The sequence below is a fragment of the Neophocaena asiaeorientalis genome, unplaced genomic scaffold (genome assembly GCF_003031525.2).
Source record: "Neophocaena asiaeorientalis asiaeorientalis breed wild unplaced genomic scaffold, Neophocaena_asiaeorientalis_V1.1 scaffold5, whole genome shotgun sequence".
NCBI lineage: Eukaryota > Metazoa > Chordata > Mammalia > Artiodactyla > Phocoenidae > Neophocaena > Neophocaena asiaeorientalis.
Genome location: NW_020174698.1, coordinates 8694980 through 8701566, shown reverse-complemented (window position 1 = coordinate 8701566; position 6587 = coordinate 8694980). Strand labels below are relative to the sequence as shown.

The 6587-nt window shown below is 33.7% G+C and overlaps 1 pseudogene; it reads right to left on the bottom strand.

Annotated features, from left to right (window-relative positions):
* Positions 1-2753: 2753 nt before the first annotated feature.
* Positions 2754-6291, bottom strand: LOC112409101 (protein LEG1 homolog; annotated as a pseudogene).
* Between the last annotated feature and the right edge of the window lie 296 nt (positions 6292-6587).

Sequence of the window (6587 nt, the reverse complement as noted above, 5' to 3'; positions counted from 1 at the left end):
AGAATGATGTCTCTTAATATTTGTTAACTTGCTAATATCTAAAATATACATGATTAGTTAAAAATATATAGCATAGAACAGTTCCATTCATATAATCTCTTTTATGCAAATACAGAGTTTTTATCAAATAATTTATTCGTTTATTTATATTCACTAGTTCATATACTTCTTTTTGTAGAAGTGGGCTCAAAACTTAAATATATGTAAGTATACATATCAGGCAAGAAATAATGGTATGGAGGTTAAGTGATGATGATGGAGAAGGTAAGTTTTATTTGCATTTAATAACTTTCTGTAGTGTTTGAATTTTAAATAACAGACATGTTGAATATATTTTAAAAATAAGGAAAATAATAGTCATAAAATGAAATGTTATTAGGAAATAAAGTAGTAACGGTTGTGAATTTTGGGTGGACCAAATATGTCAGAATGGATTGATCAGTTAATGAACAAGAAAGAGGATACAGAAGACTTGAGCTTGAGCTACTGCCCTTTTTTCTTCTACTAGTTCTCTGTTGGGAAAATCATATTTATTTCCCATTACTTTATTTTATGAGCAATTATTTCCATTAACATCCCTGGACTCTTGCTCTACCCTTAATTCTTCTACAGGAGGTCCTTGACTGGGATTGGTTAGAACTTACACATCAAAGTCTCAGGAGTCAGGAATCACTCTTTTCCCCCTATTTTTCCACACTAAGAGTGAGGCAGGGCAGCCACACAAGCAAGTGGTATAATCTGCAGACTATACTTTCCCTTGCATGACTTTTCCCAAGTTTGAAGATAAATAAATAATTTTTTTTAAATGCCAAAGTAATGAAGACTTGAAGTCACAAAAATATCATGGCATAAAGGCTAAAATACAAGAAAATTTAGTGCAGTTGCTAGTGTAAAGAAAAATCTTAAATTTTTTTATATCAAAAATGTAGTTGAATATTACGTTAAAAAGTTTAATATATGTTAACTATGAACCAGACATGTTCAACTGTAAAAATATTTTGATTAATGATATTCTATTTATTATTATTTTGTCTATACTTGAATTAACTAAAAATATCTGCCAAGGTTTTCAGCACGGTTTCTGAATTCTGAGCATCAGTGGGAGCATGCAATTAACTAGAGGAAGTGAGGAAGCTAGGTAACTCGTTTAACTATGTTCCAATTTACTGTTTCTTTTCTGCATCTTTTTCTTTTTTATTGTAGCCTACAGTGAATTCAAAACTCCTTACTAAATCCAAAGCTAATTTTAGTAAAAGTAGAGCTTACAAAAATTTAGAAATTTTATAATTTTTAAATGAAATAAACTCTAACCATTCATCTAATCCCTCATTCTTTACATACTGGGAAGTTCAAGTTTGTTAAATCATCTTGGCCTAGATTTTACTTTCTGTATCTGACAATGTGGCAAAGATGACTGGCAATTCAACAGATTTTGTGATTCCCCTATCAGTGGGGCTCAGACAAGAATGAACTTTCCCAAGTCCCTCCCATCCTCCATCCAGTGGGGCTGTATTTTTGCCAAAGTTATGTGAGATAGTTATGCTTATCTCTTCTAGTCCTAGGCCTTTAAAACGGGGTCTCTCTTTAAGCTCTCTAATTCTTTTGATTTTTGTACTGAGCATACAATGGTGAAGCTGTAAAGATTGACGGAGCCACAGATTGAAGGATCCTAAGTCCCTGAATTACCATGGAAGAAAGCCTCCTTTCAATTGAGTAAACATCCTGAATCATTATGCGAGGGAGAAATAGAATCCTATTGAGTTTTGCCATTATAATTCAAAGTTTATTTATTCAAATATCGTGTTACCCTAAGTAAGGCATACACAATTTTAAATTTACAATGCATTCATTTTTATTTTGACTCATATCTTATTTCTGAATTATACATATGTTCCCATATGTCTTCTCTTTTTTTTCTTTATGTCTATAATCTGTAGAACTGGCTGAAGAAAGTTCACATAAAATTATTTCATGGTTCTGTTAGTCATGGCAAGTATCATTATTATATTTTTCATTTTAAAACAAAGTAAAATAAAATAAAATAGCAAAACTTATCCAAGAAATAAATAGAGGTTTCTCTTACCTCCTTGTCAAACTAAAATGTGGTGGTACTGATCTGCTGTTTTTGTGCGAAGACCCCAGAAAAGAGGACATGCTAAGTAAGGGAGGGCCTATAAAATGTCCCATTAAATGAAACCCATCATAAGCCCACAAAGAGGACTTCCCTGGTGGCTCAGTGGTTAAGAATCTGCCTGCCAATGCAGGGGACCCAGGTTCGATCCCTGGTCCAGGAAGATCCCACATGCCATGGAGCAACTAAGCCTCTGCACCACAACTACTGAGCCCATGTGCCACAACTACTGAAGTCCGTATGCCCTAGAGCACGTGCGCTGCAACTACTGAGCCTGCGTGCTGTAACTACTGAAGCCCATGCGCCTAGAGCCCATGCTACACAACGAGAAGCCAACGCACTGAGAAGCCTGTGCACCGCAATGAAGAGTAGCCCCTTCTCGCCACAACTAGAGAAAGCCTGCAAGCAGCAACGAAGACCCAACACAGCCAAGAATAAATTAAAAAAAAAAAAAGCCTACAAAGGTTATTGTGAAAACTTTGAAACAGATACGTACAGGAAGTCAACATTTCTTTCTTTAGACGATCTGTTGTAGTGATTCATAATTATGATTCTAATGATATTTCATTACCTATGAAATCAACACAACATATAGAATTTACAAAAAAATAAAGTCTTTGTGTCACTTCCCTGTATACTTATACACTTTGTGGAGAAAATTTACACCAAGCAGGACTGTGTTCTGAAAGCCTGTAAAGTCACTGATGAAGGGGGCTTTATTCCCACTAACAAGCATTTGTGTTGGCAGGCCCTTCTGGAGTCCATATGTTCTAATCAAAGCTGAAGGGAAGAGGGGTGGAGCTAAATAATCCACAAACAAAGCCCTGCTGCTTTTAAACTCTGCTTCTTGTTTAGAGTAATGTTATAACCTAATAGACAAGTGAGGGGGAGTATGCATTTAGAATTAGTCTACTCAGAACTTTGCCAACTGAACTTACAAAACAGCTAATTTCTTCAAAACTACATTATTCTACTTTTTAGATTACAGACTGTAAAAACATGGTATTGATTTAGCCCCTAGATTTGAAACTTTGAAGAGATGTTCTTAGAATTTAAATCTAGAAATTATCATCCCAGAAAATATGTACTTTTAGTCAAATGTTTTGCCTTTTTCATAAAACATGCTCTACTTGCATAAACTCTGGAATGTGACCAACTCTCATTGTTTCAAAATGTAAAGATATAAATCAAAGAGGATTAGCAATTTCAATTTCTGCTGGATTTGGATATCTCTTTAAGAACACATGATTCTCATTTCAGGTAACCACTGAAAAATGAAACAACCTATAGAGAATTTTTCCTGATTTTCAGGTAGTTTGATATTTTTTCCTAATGATATATATTAGACAGACAATTTTTCTCTTTTTTTTAGTTGTACAACATAATGATTTGATATTTGTGTATATTGCAAGATGATCACCACAAGTCTAGTTAACATTAGTCACCCTACACAGTTACAAACTTTTTTCTTGTGATGAGAACTTTTAATATCTACTCTCTTAGAAATTTTCATATATGCAATACAATACCATTAACTATAGTCAGCATGCTGTACATTATGTCTTCATGACATTTATTTTATAACTAGAAATTTGTACATTTTGACCCCTTTCCCACATTTCACCTACCTCCCACCTCTGGCAACCACCAATCTGTTCTTTGTGTCTATGAGCTTGGTTTTTGTTTTTTGGGGGTTTTGTTTGTGTTTTGTTTTGTTTTTATGATTCTACATATAAGTGAAGTCACACAGTATTTGTCTTTCTCTGTCTGACTTATTTCACTTAGAGTAATGCCCTCAAAGTCCATCCATGTTGTTGCAAATGGCAAAATTTCCTTCTTCTTTATGGCTGAATAATATCCCACTGTGTATATATACCACATTTTCTTTATCCATTCATCTGTCGGTGGACACTTAAGTTGTTTTCATGTCTTGGCTAGTGTAAATAATGCTGCAATGAACATGAAGGGTGCATATATTTTTTTCAAATTAGTGTTTTCATTTTTTTTTTCAGAAAAATACCCAGAAGTGAAATTGCTGGATCATATGGTAGTTCTATTTTTAATATTTTGAGGACTCTCCATACTGTTTTCAATTTATATTCCATTTTCTCTTCTTATTGATAAAGAAATTTTCATTTTTAATTTGTAATGAATAATGTTATATCTGTATTATGTGTATCACCTGGTCTGGAAATATACCTACTTATAAAATACTTTCAAGTTTTATGCAGTAAAATGTTTTCTTATCAGTCTTATCTTTATCATAATACTTCCCAATGGTTGACATATAGGTAAATTGAAAAAGATTTCAGTGAAAAAGATAGTGTAAGATAGAAAGATAGTGTAAGATTAAAAAAATAACTTTAGATCCATTCTTACCTACTGTGAAATTTTTTATGAACAACCTTCAGGGATGAGACATGTGCAACCCATAAGTACTTCAAGAGGTCATCAAAGTTTCTAGAATACGACTTTACCTGTTATCCAAGAAGGAAAATGTTATTAATATTTATGCAATTATAACAATCTCTCTTTCTGAAAATCAATTCTATTTATAAATATAATTTTTCAATATTCTAAATGAGGGGAGAACATTTAAGAGTTAAAGTATAAAAAACTTAATGCTTAATTCTCCCCAAAGAGCTTAATATTAGCTATAATAATTACTAGTATTACTGAATCCATTTGAAAGAAATAAACCATATGGTTTTGAAATGCTCAGAATTTTATACTGTAGTATTTCATTTATTTGTTTTTCTCTTGCCGTGCAATGAACTTTCCACAAAGTTTTAAAAGTCAGAAATGGGAGGAGGTATAAGAGTATTTTCACCTAATCATATGCAGTATAATGAACAAGTTCTCTAAAGGGAAACCTGATCTTTGGTCATTTACTCTCTCACCCGTGACACTTCACTTTGGACATCAACATTTGATTCTGATTGTCAGATTATCATTTTAGTCAGCGCAGGTGATGGTTTATAAAGAGTTGAAATAAGCTGATCAAATTCACCGCAATCTATTCCCTAGTAGTATTTATAGAGTTTCCTGCTCACTTGACCTGAAAATGTGATGAACATGCACTATGAAGACATAATTTCTACAGGTTTTGAATATAATTTATTTGGTGTGAAAAGAATGGATAGGGCAGTCTTCATATTAATGTGGGTGCTAATGAGATATGATGTCATGCAGTAATCTACTCGTATGAATATTGTTGTCATCCTAATAAAGATTTAGATACTAGAACTTTATTCCTTAGGAACATACTGTTCGATGCATAAAAACATCTTACATTAAATATTATTCAAAATTTACTTGACTACTCTCGAAGAGTATTACTTAAAACCCTAAAAAAAAACCCCGCCAAAACCTGGTAAAATTTATTCCATTTTTTCATTGTATCTGGAGAGGATGAATAACAGCTAGAAACATTATAACAAAAATTCATCTGATCCTTGGATGGTGACAGAAAGGTGACATTGTCTGATGATAGTCCCATTATGCCAGAATGAACCATAGCAAGGAAGGGTATTGCAGAGAGATAATAATTAAGGTCTATATAAACAAAAAGTTATTAATGTATTACAAATTCCTACTTTTGTCCTATGTATTTAAAGCAAGTTTTGAGGTTACTAGTTTTCTCTAATTGATATTTTCATAATTGGATAAATTAACTACTAATTTTTAAAATAGTGTCTAAAAACCTCATGTCAAAACATTCACAATATTTGGGTCAAAGAGATTTTCCCTTTTTTTTTTGTAAAAGCAGTAGTTCTCATTTCTATTTTTGTTTCTATAATTGGGATTCTAGATTGAATTGATTACTTACTTCACTCTGTATGACAGACTCTAGGTCTATCCATCTCATTACAAATATCTCAATTTCATTTCTTTTTAAGGCTGAGTAATATTCCATTGTGTATATGTGCCACATCTTCTTTATCCATTCATCCGATGATGGGCGCTTAGGTTCTTTCCATCTCCGGGCTATTGTAAACAGAGCTGCAATCAATTTGAGTCTTGATTGTTACCTGAAACTCACCAGCCCACCAACTGTCCACAGAGATACATAGATGATCCCCAGATTCATGGCCACAGTCAGCCCTTTGGGTGGGATCAGCTAAAGAGAAAGGATCAAGGGCTGGGTTTACAAGGCTCATTTTTAAGCTGTAGATATACTAGATACATTAGGTTTACAGAAATGCACAAAATATTTTTCTTTTAAAGAATTGTGTCAGCCTTCCCATCACTGTTGTAAAAAAATTAATAAACAGAAACCCAGGGCTTCCCTGGTGACGCAGTGGTTGAGAATCTGCCTGCCAATGCAGGAGACATGGGTTCGAGCCCTGGTCCAGGAAGATCCCACATGCCACTGAGCAACTAAGCCCAAGCGCCACAACTACTGAGCCTGCACTCTAGAGCCCGCAAGCCACAACTACGAAGCCCGCGTGCCTAG